The following is a 21,544-nucleotide window of genomic DNA, read 5'->3' on the forward strand; positions in this document are numbered from 1 at the left end:
ATTGTACTTGAGTTGACCATCGGTCCAGTCCAGTTTACCATGGAATTCCAGGTATTAGATGCTACGGTATCTTATAACCTTCTGTTGGGACGACCGTGGATCCATGCAGCCAAAGCAGTGCCATCCACCTTGCATCAGATGGTCAAGTTCGAGTGGGATAGACAAGAGGTCGTGTTGCACGGCGAGGACATTGCGTGCACCGTAGGAGGCGCCATTGTACCCTTCATAGAGACCAATGATGACAAAGGTCCCTAGGTCTACCAGATTTTTGATGCAGTGTCGGCAAACAAGATCCCCGAGGGTGAAATCATTCAGCATCCTAGGATAGCTTCCGCAACGGTTATGATGGTTTCAGAAATGCTGGGTAATGGGTTTATGCCAGGAAAAGGCTTGGGAGCTGAACTTCAGGGAATTGTTCAACCTGTTTCCTTGCCCAAGAATTTGGAGACCTTTGGGTTGGGGTTCAAACCGACTGTGGCAGATGTAAAGCGAGCGCGGAAAATGAAGAAGAAAGTTTGGTTTCTTCCCAAACCTGTGCCACGTCTCTCAAGATCTTTTGTTAGAGAAAGCGCCAAGGGGTCACCGGTCCCGAAGGTTCTCGGGCCATTGATTGGGATTGACGGGGATCTGAATCAGAGCTTCGAAAGATTGTTCACTGATGTCAATATGGTAGAAGTCGGAGAGGGTTCCAGCAGAACAGACATACAGTTTATGGGGCCTGAGGCCAAAACCAACAATTGGACGGTTACTCCTCTTCCTACTCGGGGAGAGTCCTGGTAGTAGGCTTTGATTTTTGCTTTCTTATTTTTCGGATTATTCAGGGTGTAATCCAAATCTTATTTTGTCTTGTAAAAGTGTGAACCCTGTTACTCCGCATTTTAATAAAATTCTTTTCTTGTCTCATTTTAATTTTGTTTTACTCTTTTCTCTTTCTGAACAGTTCTCTTTTTACTGGTTCTAATGACATGGCATGCACGATGGATCTTCGACCTAGTCTAATAAATCAATCTGACTCTGATTTAATGATACAAGAGATCAATTATGACGATGAGTCTGAATATGATGAGGATAAAGCCTTCGAAGAAATAAACCGAGAACTATGCCAATTTGAAGAGAAACCCAAGCCTAATCTGAATGACACCGAGGCTGTAAATCTAGGGGATGCGGATAATGTCCGAGAAACCAAAATCAGCATCCACATTGAGCCTGGCATCAGGGAAGAATTAATCAAAGCACTCATTGAGTTTAAAAATGTTTTTGCATGGTCGTATGACGACATGCCGGGTTTAAGCACCAAGTTAGTGGTTCACAAATTGCCCATTGACCCGGCAAGCCTTCCCGTCAAGCAGAAGCTGAGGAAGTTCAAGACAGATATGAGTGTGAAGATTAAAGAAGAAGTAACCAAGCAGCTGCAAGCAAAGGTTATTCGGGTCTCTCGATATCCTGATTGGTTGGCTAATGTGGTGCCAGTACCAAAGAAAGATGGGAAGATCAGGGTATGTATCGACTACCGTAATCTGAACAGGGCAAGCCCAAAAGATAACTTTCCATTGCCCAATATCCATATCTTGATCGACAATTGCGCCGGGCGAGAAATCGGCTCCTTTGTGGATTGCTACGCTGGGTATCATCAGATTCTGATGGATGAAGAAGATGCAGAGAAAACAGCTTTCATTACGCCATGGGGGACTTATTGTTATCGTGTAATTCCATTCGGTTTGAAGAACGCTGGGGCAACGTACATGAGAGCAATGACTACTGTGTTCCATGATATGATACACAAAGAGATCGAAGTGTACGTAGATGATGTGATCATCAAATCCAAGCGTCAGGAAGACCATGTAGCAGACCTTAGGAAGTTTTTCCAAAGACTTCGAAGGTACGACATTAAGCTCAACCCAGCCAAATGTGCATTTGGTGTTCCATCAGGAAAGATGTTAGGATTTATCGTCAGTCGGCGAGGCATTGAGTTGGATCCGTCAAAGATCAAATCCATCCAGGAATTGCCGCCACCGAGGAACAAAACAGAAGTAATGAGTCTGTTGGGAAGGTTGAACTATATCAGCAGATTCATCGCTCAGCTCACAACAACTTGTGAACCCATCTTTGGATTGCTGAGGAAAGATGCCGCGATAGAATGGACGACAGAATGTCAGGAGGCATTTGACCAGATCAAAGGTTATTTATCCAATCCACCTGTATTGGTTCCACCTGAGTCGGGGAGGCCATTAATCCTTTATCTAACGGTCCTGGATCATTCGTTTGGTTGCGTGTTGGGTCAACACGACATCACAGGAAGAAAAGAGCAAGCCATCTATTATCTCAGCAAGAAGTTTACAGTCTATGAGAATAAGTACACTCAACTTGAGAAGACATGTTGTGCTCTAACTTGGGTAGCACAGAAGTTTAAGCATTATTTGTCGTCACATACTACTTACCTTATTTCACGTTTGGATCCATTAAAGTATATTTTCCAGAAGCCTATGCCCACAGGAAGATTGGCAAAATGGCAGATATTACTCACAGAGTTCGACATTGTCTATGTGACGAGGACGGCCATGAAAGCCCAAGCATTGGCCGATCACTTGGCTGAGAATCCTATTGATGAAGAATACGAGCCTTTGAGGACGTATTTTCCAGATGAAGAAGTGATACATATAGAGGAGTTAGAACTGAATGAGGAACCAGGGTGGAAGCTTTTCTTTGACGGGGCTGCTAATGCAAAAGGAGTTGGAGTAGGAGCAGTACTTATTTCAGAAACAGGACATCACTATCCTGTTACAGCTCAGCTACGTTTCTATTGTACCAATAACATGGCTGAATATGAGGCATGCATTTTGGGCCTACGATTGGTTGCAGACATGGATGTTCAGGACGTCTTGGTCTTGGGAGACTCGGACCTCCTAGTACATCAGATCCAGGGTGAATGGGAAACACGGGATTTGAAGCTTATACCATATCGACAATGTTTGCACGATCTGAGCAAGCGATTTCGATCAGTGGAGTTCAGACACATCCCGAGAGTTCACAATGAGGTTGCCGATGCTTTGGCCACTTTAGCATCGATGTTGCACCATCCGGACAAAATCCATGTTGACCCATTGTATATTCAGGTTCGTAATCAGCATGCCTACTGCAACATAATAGAAGAAGAAATGGATGCCGAGCCATGGTTTTATGATATCAAGGAATACCTCAGGATGGGGATATACCCGGAGCAGGCAACTGGAGATCAAAAGAGAGCCATTCGACGACTGGCAAATAGATTTTTCCTTAGTGGAGGAATGTTGTACAAAAGAACCCCAGATCTGGGATTGCTGAGATGTATTGATGCAGGTCAAGCCACGATAGTGATGACAGAGGTACATGCTGGAGTCTGTGGGCCCCATATGAGCGGATATGTGTTGGCAAAGAAGATTCTACGAGCGGGATATTATTGGCTCACTATGGAGCATGATTGTATCAGTTTCGTACGAAAATGCCATCAGTGTCAGATACACGGAGATCTGATTCATTCTCCACCAACGGAATTGCACACAATGTCCGCACCATGGCCATTTGTGGCATGGGGCATGGATGTCATTGGGCCTATCGAGCCGGCAGCTTCGAACGGTCACAGGTTCATTCTGGTAGCCATCGATTATTTCACTAAGTGGGTTGAAGCCAAAACTTTCAAGTCTGTAACCAAGAAGGCAGTGGTGGATTTCGTCCATTCCCATATCATTTGTAGATTTGGGATCCCAAAAATAATAATCACGGACAATGGTGCGAATCTTAACAGCAACTTGATGAGAGAAGTATGTGAACAGTTTAAGATTACACACCGTAATTCCACCCCGTATCGGCCCAAGGCGAATGGAGCAGTTGAGGCAGCCAACAAAAATATAAAGAAGATATTGAGGAAAATGATTGAAGGATCCAGACAATGGCATGAAAAGCTACCATTTGCGTTGTTAGGATACCACACTACTGTTCGTACTTCAATAGGTGCGACTCCTTATTTGTTGGTATACGGAACCGAAGCAGTAATACCAGCAGAAATTGAAATTCCTTCCCTTCGAATTATCGCTGAGGCCGGGATTGACGATGATGAATGGGTCAAAGACCGACTAGAGCAGCTGAGTTTAATGGATGAAAAAAGATTGGCAGCAGTATGTCATGGCCAGTTATATCAGAAGAGAATGGCAAGAGCATACAATAAGAAGGTGCGCCCCAGGAAATTTGAAGTAGGGCAACAAGTATTGAAACGGATCCTCCCACATCAGATTGAGGCAAAAGGCAAGTTCGCCCCGAATTGGCAAGGGCCGTATATTGTGACCAGAGTATTATCCAACGGCACTTTACGTCTGACAGATGTTGAAGGAAGATGCGTCGACATGGCTATCAATTCTGATGCTGTCAAAAGATATTATGTGTAATTTCTTTTGTTGTTTATTTGTTTGTTTGTACTTAGTGCTTATCGGATAATGAAATGACGGAGACAATTCTTTCTTCTATCCAAACACTTTTAACCTTTGCTTTACCCCTTTGAGCCATACTTATCTTTTTATACCCCTCTCTTGGAATCATTAATGAAAAAATATATGAAAAAAAAACTTTTTGAAGGTCGCAAGAAAACAAAGGAGTCAGTGAACTACGTTCGACCTGATTCCTCAAAGAGGATACGTAGGCGCCTCACGGCTCGGTCATAAGGTAACAAAAAAAAGGAAAAAAAAAATCAAAAGAAAAATCCCCAAGCAAGAAAACTGGGGCAGAAATTATGTTTCTAAATTTTGAAAAAAAAAGAGTTTGATTCCAAGAGTTGTAATACTTTACCCATCAAAGTTATTTTGAATTTTATATCCTTTTCTTCTAAAACCTATATTGATGTCCAAAAAAAAAGACCTCCCGATCAGTATCCGAGAGGTGTTAAGACAGGCAAATGAAAACCAAGAATAAAACACCGATCCTCGACTGAATGAGGATCATGAGTTGAAAGAATTGATAGCCATAAGAATTCCCAGCAGAGAAAAATCTTATCGGCAACACTCCAATTCCAAACTGAGAAAATAAGATAAGAGTCTTATCGGCGAAAACCTTCACAGGCGCCATAAGGTGACATAAGCTGAGAAATACAAAATGAGAGAGTCTTATCGGTGAAAACCTTCACAGGCACCATAAGGTGACGGGAGTTGTGAGAAATGAGAGAGCCTTGTTAGTGAAAACCCCGCGAAGGGCACTATAAGGCGACAAGATAGATTGACGGAAAAGATCCGCATTTTGCGAAGAATTGGGCACCTATTTATCCCCAGCAAGTGAAGACATCAGAAAGTTTGATCGACACAAATAGACTGGGTTGATTAATCCGGAATGCACAACATGATCGTTGGAATCGGTTATATCACCCAGATAAGTTCATTTTTTTCCATCATTTGTTCAGAAAGATTTTTTCATTTTTCTATCTTTTCATTTCTTTGTTTAAAAGAATTTTTCTAGAAATTTATGTTTTAAGGAAGGTCTTTCAGAGCTTACTACCAGTTGCCAAAATGGTACAACATAAAATGTGAAAAGGGCAATCTAGAGACAAGGCAATAAGACAAAAGACGTTGGTTGCCAGGCCGAATAATACTGTCCTAAAATGGCAAGGAAAGTACGGGGAAGAGCCGGAAAAAAAACATGTTGAGAAAATTGTGGGCCAAGTTCCAAGACGATCCCCAAAGGACTCCGACCGAATATCGACCAAGCTCCGAGGTGGTCGGACAACACAAAATGGGAAGGGAAGAAAGGAAAATCCATCTTCGGCAAAATAACCTCCAGAAATTTTTGAGATACAAAATGGCGAAGGGATAAATGGAAAAACAATCCCCAGCAGAATGTTATCCCCAGCAAATAACATCATCCCCAACAAGTTTTGAGAACGCCGAACAGGAATAAGGGAAAGGGAACAATCATCCCCATCAGGAGTGACATGACCACTCGCCATATTTCAAAAAAAAAAACTAACTAAATTTTCTTTGATTTGAACAGGAAAATAAAGTGTTGATGATGGCCTAAAGATACGCCATAAGAAAGATCGCCAGAATTAGGGCAGAAAATTTTCTGCCACAAGTGGAAATTTTCTCGGAGAATCGAGGAAACAAATTCAAATTATTCTTTACCAATTAGGCGCCCACCAGTACAATGCGGGAATACATTTTATGTTTTCATTTCATGTTCTAGGTCGCCCACCAGTATAATGCGGGTATGCATTTATGTTTTCATTTCATGTTCTAGGTCGCCCACCAGTATAATGCGGGTATACATTTCTCTTTTCATTTCATGTTCTAGGTCGCCCACCAGTATAATGCGGGTATGCATTTCTCTTTTCATTTCATGTTCTAGGTCGCCCACCAGTATAATGCGGGTATGCATTTCTCTTTTCATTTCATGTTCTAGGTCGCCCACCAGTATAATGCGGGTATGCATTTCTCTTTTCATTTCATGTTCTAGGTCGCCCACCAGTATAATGCGGGTATGCATTTCTCTTTTCATTTCATGTTCTAGGTCGCCCACCAGTATAATGCGGGTATGCATTTCTCTTTTCATTTCATGTTCTAGGTCGCCCACCAGTATAATGCGGGTATGCATTTCTCTTTTCATTTCATGTTCTAGGTCGCCCACCAGTATAATGCGGGTATGCATTTCTCTTTTCATTTCATGTTCTAGGTCGCCCACCAGTATAATGCGGGTATGCATTTCTCTTTTCATTTCATGTTCTAGGTCGCCCACCAGTATAATGCGGGTATGCATTTCTCTTTTCATTTCATGTTCTAGGTCGCCCACCAGTATAATGCGGGTATGCATTTCTCTTTTCATTTCATGTTCTAGGTCGCCCACCAGTATAATGCGGGTATGCATTTCTCTTTTCATTTCATGTTCTAGGTCGCCCACCAGTATAATGCGGGTATGCATTTATGTTTTCATTTCATGTTCTAGGTCGCCCACCAGTATAATGCGGGTATGCATTTCTCTTTTCATTTCATGTTCTAGGTCGCCCACCAGTATAATGCGGGTATGAATTTCTCTTTTCTTTTCATGTTCTAGGTCGCCCACTAGTATAATGCGGGTATGCATTTATGTTTTCATTTCATGTTCTAGATCGTCCACCAGTATAATGCGGGAATACATTTCTATCTTTTCATTTCTGTTCTAGGTTGCCCACCAGTATAATGCGGGCATACATTTCAGTTTTTCATTTCCAGGTCGCCCACCAGTATAATGCGGGTATACATTTTCATTTCATGTCCAGGCGCCCACCTGTATAACGAGAGGAATACTTTTCAGTCTTATACTGCAGATTTTAAAGTCAGTAACCCCACCAGAAGGCAGAAGGTTACAACAAGAATCCCCAGCAGGAAATAATAAAAATCCCAACACCGGAAGGCAGAAGGTGGCAACAAGAAGTCCCAGCGCAAATTCAAGCGCATGAGTCAAAAGAAAGAAAAGACGCGTCTTGAAAAATGGTGTGTGAACATTAAATCATGCCCAACCTAATGAATCTGATGAAGATAATCGTGTCCCCGGAGGAACCGCCAAAAAGCTTAATGAAGAAAGCCATGTCCCCAGCGGACCGAACAAAATGATGAAAACTGGTATTCAAAAAAGCCAAGGGCCAGAAGTCTTGGTAAAAAGGCACCAGAGGAAACACAAACCGACAAAAAGCAAGGCAACCGGAGCAAGGGGGAAAACAGATAAGATTCTGTAATTTCTAGCTTAGTCTAGCTTCTTATTTTTTAAAGCATGGTGTAATAAGGAGGTCAGTAAACAGTAAAAGTAGCATGCAACAGCAGTAACATTGCAGTCCCATGGTAGTCCCAGCTACCAAAGCTTCCTGAACTACATTGACCTGATTCCTGTTTAGCCCAGGATATGTAGGAAACCTTTGAAGCAAAGGTTCGGTCAAATCTTTTTTAAAAAAAAAATGCTTCAACGGAGTACTCGGAAGGGCAAAAATCGCTCGCTTTATCTTTGCACGAAAACCCTTCGTGTCTTCGGGCAAAGAGGGGCAGCTGTAAGCATGTGATTTTTGCCCTATATGAGAATTACTCCCAAAAAAATCAAAAATAAAATGATTTTTCTTTGGTGTGCAATTTTGTGATATTTTGTGATATTTTGAATAATTATTTGTATTTGTCTGTGCATGTTTATTTGCTAAATTAATAAAAAATACAAAAATATGTCGCATTTTGCATGTAGGATTTAATTCTACAATTGTTAGTAATTAAATTTGTTTTACAAAAATTAAATATTACAAAAAATAGGCATCGTTTGCATTTTTAGCATTTAATGTCCAAATATACAATTTTATGCTTAATTAATACTTAATTGTGCGTTAATTGTTATTGGGAGTTAATTTGCATTTTTATAACTTAATTTAGTTCTCAATAATAGTTTAATTATTTTTATAATTTAGTTTTAGAAAAATAAAAGAAGAAAAGAAAGCGAAAATATAAAGAAAGTCGGAATTAGGCCTCTTCTTCAATTTCAAGCCACATGCCCAAAAAATGGCCCAATCTTCCCTACGACCCAGTCCAATTCGAACTGGGTCGACCCAGTCCATAACCCAAAAGACCCAAACCCCTTTGTCTTACCTTTTACAACACAAAACAAAAGAAAAAAGAAGAAAAAACCCTAAAAAATAAGAAAAAGACCCGCCCCCTATCTTCCTTCTTCTTCTATTCTTCATCTTCCCAAAAGCTCCAAACTCCATCAATGGCTGCCCTCAACCAACTGCTTTCGCCTTCTTCTTCCTCGACCAAACGACACAAGTCCCTCGATCTCCAACGACCCACCATAACACCGTCGCTACCATAGCTTCATCTCTTTTGTCAAGCTCAAAGCTTGATCGACCATGGCTGCCCTTGCATCGTCTTCTTCAACCACCCAGCTGCATTGGTGATCCAAACAAAAGCTAACGAACAGCTCGTCGCAACTGTTGCTCCTTCTGCTTCACCATCCATCGCGACTTCATCTTCGTCGTTCGACGTCAAGCTCGAGTTTGAGCTCGACGTCCATGGAAGCCCTCAACCGCACGTCCAAAAGACCAGTTGTTCAAGCTTTTCCTTCTCCGACCATGGATGAACCTAGCTGCCTTGTCTGCTGCTGCCCGCGCCAGCTTCTTGACGTAACCAAACACGTCGCCGCTACTTCTCCTCCTTCCTCCGAGCTGCTGTCGCGGTGCTGCTTCCCGTTCCACCTTCTTCTTCACTTCCGGCTGCTGCTACTTCTGTGTCAACCTCGCCGTCCAGCTGCTGCCTCATCGAACAACCATGGCCAGTCTCCATCGTTGCTTCTTCTGCATTCAGTTTTCTCGCAAACAAATTAACTGTTTCCGTTCATCACTTCTGCCGTCGCAAACAAATTAAATATGGTTTAGTAATCAAGTTTTTTTCTTTCAATTTTCAGTATTTGTAAATAATTAGTTTCAATAAGCTTAAGTCTTACTAACAATTTGAATTTTAATCCAACTATGGGATAATTAGTTTTTTTTTTTAATTTTTTTTATTTTTATTTTTTGATTATTCCATGTTGTATTTATGATTATAATTTTTATTACTTTCTGTTAATATTTGTTTTGCTCTTCTATTTAATATGTTATTTTCAAGAATGTAGATATTGATTTTATATTTATAGACAAACTTAGTAATAATAAAAAGGTAGTCATTAAAGGATATTCTTAAAATAAGGAAGGATTTCGCTAAAAATAAATAGATGTAAATAATACAAAAATTTACAGGATTCTCCAATCTCATTTATTTATTTAATTATTTAAAAAAAAAATTACTTAGAATTTTGGATGAATTATTTAGTGAATTTCACTTCCTTCCTCAAAGTTAATGACGCGCTAGACTCTTTAGGCGCGATTTAATTAATTTTACCTTCTTAAACTCGGATGCGCATTTCATGCGACCCAAATCTAAATCCTAAAACATTGAATAAAAATGTGTTCCGGATTGCGGGTGCATTTCATGTGACGTAATCCAAAGACATGTTTTAAACGATGTTCACAATTTTTAAATAATAATAATAATAAAGTGGTAAAAAGTTAAAATTGGCACATCGGTTCATAATTGTATTAAAATTAGATAAATAAGCCAAATATGACAATTGAGCGACCGTGCTAGAACCACGGAACTCGGGAATGCCTAACACCTTCTCCCGGGTTAACAGAATTCCTTATCCGGATTTCTGGTACGCAGACTGTAATATGGAGTCATTCTTTTCCTCGATTCGGGATTAAAATTGGTGACTTGGGACACCCTAAATCTCCCAAGTGGCGACTCTGAAATAAATAAATAAATCCCGTTTCGATTGTCCTTTAATTAGAAAAAACTCCCTACGCCCTTCGCGGGGTCGGAAAAAGGAGGTGTGACACTCACAACTCGAACAGAATCAATACTAGGAGTCTCGGCACCGACATCTCTCACAAAGGCTAGATACGAAAGACAACCCTTCCCAGCCATACGCTGGCCCTTCAAGAATAAGATTACCCTACTAGGAATATAATCATTCAAACCTCGCCACTCGATCCGTAGCACACCCGGTATAGCCAATGTCACTGTCTTAGCATGACAGTCTAGAATAACACGACACGGAGATAGCCAATCCATGCCCAAAATAACATCGAAATCCACCATACACAATAATAAAAGATCCACTCGGCTCTCCAGACCCCAATGGTCACCATACATGACCGGTACACACGGTCTACAACAATAGTATCGCCCACCGGAGTAGATACATGAACAGGTGAAACAAGAGACTCACAGGGCGTATCCAAATAACGAGCAAAGTATGATGACATATAAGAAAAGCTGGAACAGGGATCAAATAATACAGAGGCATCTCTGTGGCAGACTGAAACAATACCTGTGATAACAACATCAGAAATAATAGCATCGGGTCTAGCTGGAAGTGCATAGAAACGGGCCTGAACGCCACCTGATCGACCTCCCCCTAGTTGACTGACCTCCACCCCTAGCTGGCTGGGTAAGTGGTGATGAAGTAGCTGGCGCTGAAGCCGATGGCTGACTCCTTTGTTGAGATGAACCCGTACGATGACGAGGACACTGCCTCCATATATGAGCCATCTCTCCACACTCATAGCAACTCCTGGGTGCTGGAGAAGGGGACTGAAGGGAACCCCTAGCACCAGAATGACTAGATAATGCACCTGGCATAGAAGATCCCTGAACTGATGGAGCACGGGACGAACTCTGAGCTGGAAGGGCACTAAGTGATGACTGGCCTTGATGAGAACTATGAGATCCATGACCCGATAAGGCCCCACGATAACCCGGGCGAGCTGGCTGAGCATGCCTGAATGGACAGCCTCTGCCGTACTGAAACTGACCCCTCGAAGGAGCACCGCTATAACTACCAGATCCTCGAGGGCTCTTGGCCTCCCTCTGCTCTTGATCTTGGCGACGAACTGACTCAATCTCACGAGCAATGTCTACAACCTCCTCAAAAGTAGCACTAGTAACCCTCTCCGTGGTCATGAGAATACGAAGTTGATAAGTGAGGCCATCAACAAACCTCCTAATCCTCTCTCTATCTGTCGGAACCAACGAAATTGCATGACGAGCTAACTCGAAGAACCTCATCTCATACTGCGTCACAGTCATCTCTCCCTAACGCAACCACTCCAACTGCCTACGCAGCTCCTCTCTGCGAGATTGCGGCACATACTTCTCCAAAAAGAGAACGAAGAACTACTGCCAGGTAAGGGGTGCTACACCAACAAGCCTACGCCTCTCAAAAGCCTCCCACCAAGTGAAGGCAGCTCCAGAAAACTGATAAGTAGTGAAAGCGACCCCGCTGGTCTCCGGAATACCCATTGTACGAAGCATTCTCTAACACTTATCCAAAAAACCCTAGACATCCTCGCCCTCTGCAACACTGAAGGTCGGAGGCTGAAATCTATCAAACCTTTCCAACCTATGCTGCTCGTCCTCTGGCATGACAAGGAACTATATAGTCTTGAGCAATTGTAGCCGGCTGGGCTGGATGCGCCCCCAGTGTCTGAAGTCCCTACACGACCTGCTCAGGTATGTGAGCGGCGGGAGTCTGAGTGCCTCCCCCGGCCTGAGAAGTATCTGCGGCTGTAGTAACTAAGACCACTTGATCTAGGCCAGTGCAAACTGATAGAATCTTAGCCAAGGCATCCTGAAGACCCGGAATCACAATGGGCACAGCTGGTGCTCTGGAGCGTCCACAACTGGGACCTGATCCTGAATTGGGGCAGCTGGTGGATGTGCAGGTGCTGCCCTAGCTGTTATGCGGGCCACACCCCTTCCTCTACCGTGACCACGACCGCGTCCTCGGCCTCTAGTGTCCATAGCTAGTGGTATTGATGGTCGTTCATCCTGACCAGTAGCACATGTCCTCACCATCTGTGAGAGAATAGAATAACAGAAGTTTAGTACTCCGATCAACAAATTCGCACGATAAGAAATTTCAAGATTATGAATTTTTCCTAAAGGTTCTGCAGCCTTTCGAGGATAAATATAGACGTATCCGTACCGATCCGCGAGACTCTACCAAACCTGCTCATGACTCGTGAGACCTATGTAACCTAGGCTCTGATACCAACTTGTCAAGACCCTAAACCTGGACCCAGTCGTGATGGCGCCTCTCATGAAGACAAGGCCAACCAACACATTCCTAATCCCCTTTTAAGTAGTTAAGATAATACAATTAAGTCTTAAAACATGATAAAATCCCAAAATAAGCAGTGACAGTACAATCTGTGGAGTTAAAACCAACATAGCCCGACATCGGGATGTCACCAGTCATGAGCATCTATCAATATACTACACGTCTGAAGAGTCTACGTAGTCTACTACAGAGCTAAAATAGGGAAAATAAGATAAGGGAAGAAGCTCTGGGATGCGAACGCCGGCAGCTACCTAGAGAATCTCAGAATCTGCCCGAGCTGGAAGGATTAACACTCGCTAGCGAGACCTGAAATGCCTGAATCCGCACACGGGGTGCAGGGAGTAAAGTGAATACTCTAACTCAGTGAGTAATAATAATAAATGCATATTGAGTAATAAGAAATCACATAAAGCACATTACAGGCTAAAATGAAGCAGTAAAAGCCAATAAAAGTAATGAACATAGTGAAAATATGCAAAGTTACTTTAGTTTAGTTTAAGCTTCTTAAAATGCCCTTTTAAACAGTTAAGCATGTAAAAGACAGGCAACTAGAAAAGGTAAACACATAAAGAACCACCACTCGGGCACAATACCAATGGAATTAGCCCCTCGGGCAACAGATGGGACAATACCAGCCCCTCGGGTTCTATCTCACATCACAATGGGTACCCACGCTCACTAGGGGTGTGCAGACTCCTAGAGGGGCCCCTTATGGCCCAAACGCAATATCAATCCATCTCATGTCATAATCACATAGGCTCTCGGCCTCATATAACCAAACCACCTCGTGGCATACAAATCTCAGGCCCTCGGCCTCATAATCATAATCAGTGTTTCCTCACAACACAGGCCCTCAATCTTACTCAATCAGAATCTCATAAGCCACTCGGGCAACAGTAAAACATGATGCTCAGCCCAAAATATCATTTAAAACATCATTTTAAGTATTAAAGCAGAGTAAACATGGCTGAGTTATGAAAATAGTAGAATATAGCATGACTGAGTACAAGTATAAAGTCAAAACATCGAGGAAATATCAGTAAAAATCCCCTAAGGGTTCAAATAGTTGGCACGAGGCTCAATTATAGATTCAGCCCAAAACATGATGACAACAAACAGTTTTAAATCAAATACGCGGTAAAGCAATCATTCAGGATAGACTAAGTCACAATCCCCAACAGTGCACGACCCACGCTCGTTATCTAGTGTGTGCGTCACCTCAATATAGCACAAAAATGTGCAATCCGGGGTTTCATACCTCAAGACAACATTTAAAATCATTACTCACCTCAATCAGGTCTAAACTCTAACCTGCGACGCCAATGCACCTCGAATCAGCCTCCACTCGCGTCAAATCTATCCCAAAATCAGAATCACGACGTCAAAATATTCTAAAGGAACAAAGCCTACGGGAAAATAATCAATTTACAACACAAATCCTGAAATTACCAAAACCCGTCCCACGGACCCATATCTTGAAATTCGATAAAATTTACATCAATAGATTTCTTATCTCCCCATGAGTTCAGACATATCAAAAGTACCAAAATCCGACCACAGATGGCCCCTCAAATCCTCAAGTCTAGGTCTCCAATACCAAGCCCTAGTTTTCCCAATTTTAACCCTTTAATTCCATTAATTACAACTCTAATCCGTGAAATAATACCATAGGAACGAGTTTTAGATTTAACAATCTTACCTCCAGACGATATCCCTTGATTCCCTCTTCAAAATCTCTCAAAAAACTCCAAAATCGACTTAGAAATGGTGGAATAATTCAAAAATCGCGAAGGAAATAATTTATACCTTTTGGCCAAGGGATTCCGCACCTGCGGCCAATTCCCCGCTTCTGCAGTACCCACTTTGCAGTCAACAGACCGCTTCTGCGGTCATCACTTAAATCCTCCCTTTCGCATATGCGATGCCCAATCTGCACCTGCGCCATTGCAAGTGCGATTCTTCAACTGCTTCTGCGGTTTCTGCCTTCCCAGACCCTTTCCGCTTCTGTGATACAAATCTTGCTTCTACGAGACCGCACCTGCGTCCCCGAGCCACAGGTGCAGTTATGATAGCAATGGGAAACATCAACTGTCTCAACCAACTCCAAATCTTTCTGCCACCCAACCAAAATTACCCTGAGGCCCCCAGGACCTCAACCAAAAGCACAAACACATCACATATATGCCCACCCAAACTTATACCAATCTTGAAAACACCTCAAACAATATCAAATCAACCAAAACACATCGGATTCAAGCCTAAGTTTCCAAAATCTTTCGAATTACACTCTTGATCAAAAAGTATACCAAACCATGTCCGAATAACCTAAACTTTTGCACACACATCCCAAATGACACAACAGAACTACTGCAACTCTCGGAATTCCATTCCGACCCCTATATCAAAATCTCACCTATCAACCGGAAAAGACAAAATTCCAACTTCGCCAATTCAAGCCTAAATCTACTCCGGACCTCCAAAACGCATTGCGATCACGCTCCTAAGTCCCAAATCACCTCCCTAAGCTATCCGAACCATCGAAACTCATATCTGAGCCCTCTAATACATAAGTCAACATTCGGTTGACTTTTCCAACTTAAGCTTCCTCAAAAGAGATTAAGTGTCTCAAACCTTCTCAAAACCTTTCCGAACCTGAGCCAACCAACCCGATCATATATAGAACTGATAAACAAAGCAACAAAAAGCAGAAATGGGGGAAACAGAGTGGTAACTCTTGAGACGACTGGCCGAATAGTCACAAAATGTTTGAAAATTATTAAGAAATTAAGCTAATGTCACAACCCAAGTTCTCCCTCCGTGAACCGTCGTGGCGACACCTAGTCTCTACAAATAGGTAAACCTAACATTTGCGGAATAAAAAATGATAACATATTTTTAACAACTAACTGTAACAGAACAACATAACTGAATACCATGCCGCTTGGCATGTACAATAACCAATTACTTAGAAATACACAATATGCCCAAAATCCGGAACATCATGAGTAAACTACATAAAGAAAATAGTATCTTTATACTCCAGAGTCTAACAAAAGGAAATATGGGAAGTGTTTGACATGGGGAAGAGTAGAAAGGGACTTTGAGGGCTGCGGATGCGACAGATATACCTTGAAGTTCTCTACAACTGGCTCGCCTAACTGATAATGCGGCTGATAAGCGGTACCTAGATCTGCACACGAAAAACATGTACAGGGAAGGGCATGAGTACACCACAACGGTACCTAGTAAGTGCCAAGCCTAACTTCGGTCAAGTAGTGACGAGATTAGGTTAGAGCCCTACTGGTATATATATAATAAATAAGATAGAATAAAATATCACAGTAAAGATAAATACTAAAATTTAACAAGAATGAAATCATTGAAAAACAACAGCTCAGTACATAGAGATAATAACAGGGGATCTCCCTGGATACCGTCCCGTACGTAAATATGCAGGGGGATCTACCGGAATTCTGTTTCGTAGTCCCAAAGTAAATATGCTAAATAGGGGGATCTACTAGAATACTGTTCCGTAGTTCCAAAGTAAATATGCTGAACAGGGGGATCTACTGGAATACAGTTCCATAGTCCCAAAGTAAATATGCAGAATATGGGGATGTACCAAAATACTATTTTGTAGTCCTAAAGTAAATATGCAGCTCAAAAAATGGAAATAACAGCTACAACAAGAAAAACCTAAAATTTCGACCAAGTATCAGTCAAGAAAAAATAGAAATTTCACTAAACATGCTGCACAGAGTTCAGATAAGCAAGTAAGGCAAGTGAACGGGCTATTCTAAGCTAACATGATACTACACATGCTGATATAACTCAAATAAGAAGAAGAACAGGTTATTACTCAGTGAAAATCAGGGTTTTACAATAATTAGCCTGTGTACGTACTCGTCACCTCACGTACACGACACTCACATATCAAAACAGTACCAAATCCTAAGGGAAGTTTTCTCACACAAGGTTAGATAAACCACTTACCTCGAACCAAGCTCAATCAATCAGTCACAATGCCTTTCCCATGAATATCCGGCTCCGAGTGGTCCAAATCTAGCCAAATCAATTACATAATGTAAATATAGCTACAAGAAACTAATCTAGCTAATGAAATCAAAGCTAAAGCAAGAAATTAGAAAAACGCCCAAAAAGCCTCCTTGGGGCCACGTCACGAAATCGGGTAAAAGTCACAAAAATATGAACGTCCATTCACTCACGAGTCCAGCCATACATAAATTAGCCAATTTCGATCACAACTCGACCTTCAAATCCTCAATTTGTGGTTTATGAAGTTTCTATAATTTTTCCAAAATTTCCATCTCAAAGTACTAATTAAATGATACAATTAGTGATATATTCATGTATATTAACCAAATCCGAGTTAGAATTACTTACCTTGATGAATTGCTTGAAAAATCCACAAAAAACGTCTCAAACCAAGCCCCAAGGTCCATAAATGAAATAATAACCTAAGCCTCGGTTATATAGTACATTCTCTGAACTCACCATGTGTGAGCCGCATAATTCCATGGGCGGCCGCACATCCCAGCTCTTGCGGTCGCACAAAAATTGTGCAGCCGCACTCTCTTGGTGACTGCACTGCCAAGCTTTAGTATTTTGGCTATAAATTTTTCTAAAAATATCCAAATGATAACTTAATTATTTTTTTGGAAACTAGATACGAAGGGCTACAATGTTCGTTTTTGAATCATCTCAAAATTTCTTGTAGATCAAAAGATATAAGCTTCCGAAGTAGGACCAGCGAATCTGAGAATTCCGTTGTGCAGCCGCACACAAAATTGTGCAGCCCGCACACTCCTCTGCGGATTGAAGTGTGGCCATGCACAAGATTGTGCGGTCCTCACCATTCCCCTGAGGTCCACACTTCACCTTTGACTTAGCACTCCCAAAATGTGCGGTCCGCACTTCCAAAGACCCCCGGAACAACATTAGAGTGCTGGAACGCTCATACTTGTTCAAAACTCACCCCAAACTCACCCGAGGCCCCCGGGACCTCAATCCTAAAACGCAATACGAACTTAGTCAAGCCCTCAAATCACATCAAACAATGCTAAACTCACAAATCACCCTCCGATTCAAACTTAAAGAACTTGAAACTTTCAAATTCGACAACCGATGCCGAAACCAACCAAACCGCATTCTATTGATCCTAGACATTGCACACAAGTCAAAATCAACATTACGGACCTACTCCAACTTTCGAAATCGGAATCCGACCTCGGTATAAAAAATTCCACTACTTTGGTCCAAAAATCCAAAAATTTGACTATCGCCATTTCAAGACTAATTGAGCTACGAACCTCCAAAATAAGATCCGGATATTTTCTAAACCCAAAATCACCCAACGGAGTTAATGGGATCGATAGAATTCTATTCCAAAGCCGTCTTCATACTATTCTATATCAAAATCCTAAGACTTAAGCTTCCGTATAGGGACTAAGTGTCCTAAAACGCTCCGAAATCAAAAATAAAATCTTCCGGCAAGATACATAAGCCAAAAAAGATACGGGGGAAGCAGTCAATAGGGGATCGAGGCTATTACTCTCAAAATGACTGGCCGGGTCGTTACATCTAAAAAAATCAATATCAAAGATGAAAGAAAAAAAATGAAGAGAGATAGAAGAGGAAAGCTTATTGTTGCTTTCGAGTGTATATAATATCACATTTCATGTCTTTATTTATACTATCATAGAAACAATTACAAATAAATTATTTTAAATATACATTACATTAACCATTGAGATCATGGAATTAATAGTGGAGATTATCTACATACAATGTATTTTGCAATAGAAATAGCTATTTTACCTAATTGTTTATATGAAGATGCAGTCGAAGTTAATTATTGAAAGTTGTATTTCAGTAAGATTGAATACATAAATTCTGCATAAGGCTTCTAGGGGATGTTAGTGGTCTGTATTTGAAAATATATTCAAAAATCAGTAGCAATAAAAAATCAGAAATGTAGAAGAACAGAAATTAATCCGAGCCCACTGAATTCACAATGTTTTCTTAAGAAAATTAGTCCCCTCATAGTACCCGAGGTTTAGGATTACGGATTACCCTCATTGGTGTAGCGGTGCTTCAAATCCTAGTGACCAACGAACTCAAAGATCAGTAGCAAATCATAGTTACTACTTTCCTTCTTTTAAAAAAATAATGCAGATGGAAGAAAGAGAAATTAGAATTTTTGTACGGAAAATATGTGGGAAGGTTCTTGTATTTATGGCCAAAAAGTTGAGTCTACGAAGAGTTGTGACTCTTCATTTTAAGGTTGCAACTCTAAGTGGTTGTTTGCAAACCGCCGAGGCTTGCCTTCTTCGCAATTCTTTAAGAACAACAAGAAGTGAAATTGTGTATATACCCATCAAAACTCTTTTCCTATTCCAATATGGGACAATGTCCCTTTGTCAAAGAGAGAAATTCAAAATTTTTATTTTTTTCTCCATTTTCTATTCACTCTATTTTAAGCTCTAATAAGCTTAAATCTAACAATCCCCCACATGAATGGGGAATGGCTATATTACGAAAATATACATAAAAAACTGTGTGGTTTACTAGCAAGGATTAATTGCATCTGGATAAGTAGGTTTCCCTTTGAACTTTCCATAGTGAACTTACGTCGGATATACTCGGTCATTCGGTAGATCTGACATCTTTGAACCGTCGAACTTTAGTGTATACCCAGACAACCATAAGTCACACAATCAACCCTTAACCATCTTTGTTTCTCATTGTTATGTTCATTTCAGCCATGAACACCGCCTGCCCACTTACAGTTGTACATTATTAGTTGAGGCCATGTTGGACCATGATAGTTACAAAGAAAAAAAAAGAGTTGCAGAGTAGTTCGCTCGGGCCAGTGTGGCACCAGGTGCCAGCCACGCCTCCCCAGATTTGGGGCGTGACAAAAATTGGACATGAAATTGGAAATAAATTACATATTTGAGTTCGTGGTGCTGTGGGTAATATTTATCATAGGAAATTTTTGGAATTTGCGCATATGGCCTCGGGAGTTGACTTTGTTGACTTTTTGTGTGGAGTTGGAAATTATTTCTAATTGTTAAATTGCGAGTCTTTGAGTATATTTTGATTGGTTTGCACATTCTTTGACTAGTTTCAGATCGTTTGGCATTGATATGAGGTGTTAGAGCGGTGTGTAGCCGGTTATGGGATTTCGGAGCGAAGTAAGTCTCCTGTCTAACCTTGTAAGAGGGAATTTACCTTGTGGGTGGTATATTTGTTATATGCTATGTGTTATGGGAGCTATGCACATATGAGGTGATGAGTGTATATGTGTATGCTGGATTCTTGATTTTGTCCGGTTAGACTTAGACTCACACCATATTTAATTATATTACTTGAGTTGTTCTTGCATGTTTAAATGCCTTAGTTATTATTTTAGCCTGACTAGACTTGCATAGAGTATCGAACCTTGCTATTTTAGATACTTGATAAGCTACTTGATTAGTCGTAAAAATTATACTTTCCTTTACAGATTTCTCCCAACATTGTGTGTATTTTTCCAGAAGTTTCTTGAATTTCATAACTCACACGTATATTTAAGAGGGGAGCCAGTGACTCGTCATGCTTCACTGCTCTTATGGGATCGGGTCGTTTGCCTCGAAAGTATCATGTAACACACTTACATGGGAGCGGGTCGTTTGCCTCGATTGTATTATGAGATGCATCTATGGATCGGGTTGTACGAGCTCGACAATGTATACTATTCTTATGGGATAGGGTCGTACGTCACAATATAATATTATACCATCACTGTTATGGGACCGGGTTGTTCGCCTCGACAGAAAATTGCATAAATTCAATAATGAGTCAGCGTATCTATGAATCTATCTGACTTGAGATGTGATATTTTATTGGTTATTGACCTTATATATATTCCATTCGCGATAGTATTTGGTATTCAAGGATTTTGTATTTACTCTTCTATTGAGGATCATGTTATGTACATATATCTGTTTTCACTTTTTTTACTTGACATGCTTCATACCTATTTACCTTTATTGTACTTTGATTATTGGACCACCAATAAGTATTGATGTCGACCCTTTGTCACTAGTTCTTCGAGGTTAGACTAGATACTTACTGAGCACGCGTTGATTTACATACTCATACTACACTTCTGCACTAATTTTGCAGGTACTGAGACATATACAGTCAGGGGTCATCTAGGTGCGTAGGTGCAGCTGCTGAGGAGAATTTGCGGTGTGATGCATTCCATGTTATGATCTGCAGCACACGGATTCCCCGTGCTATTCATTGATTGTATGATGTCTATTTTCTATTTCATACAGTTATTGTAGTAGTATTGTATATCCTAGTAGATGCTCATGCACTTGTGACACCGAATTTTGGGAATTCAGACTATTGTTATTGGATGTATTTCTGTTATGTCATTCGATATTGTATTTCGAGCATATTCAAAGGTTAAAGCTAATGTTAGTATTTTCTATTATTGCCGATATCAACAACGAGGAAGAAACAACAAATGGAAACAACAAAACAAAATAGAGGAAATTTGCTTAATGATTCTCATCATTATTTTAAAATGTGTTATGAACCGCTGATTATCGTGTTGTTAAATTGTTGACTTGCCTAAGATTAAGGTTGGACGCCCTCACGATTTATGGTGGATTTTGGATTGTGACAACTTGGTTGAAAATCAAACATGAGGTAAGAATTCAATGTTTGAAAAATCGCAAAAAAGATTTACATTACATATTGTCAAACATAACAAAGATCTCAGTACTATAAATATAGTTTATTGCGCATTCAGCGGTCACTTAATCGATTATAACTAGTTAATGATCGACCA

This window comes from Nicotiana tabacum, chromosome 20 (assembly GCF_000715075.1).
Source record: "Nicotiana tabacum cultivar K326 chromosome 20, ASM71507v2, whole genome shotgun sequence".
Taxonomy (NCBI): domain Eukaryota; kingdom Viridiplantae; phylum Streptophyta; class Magnoliopsida; order Solanales; family Solanaceae; genus Nicotiana; species Nicotiana tabacum.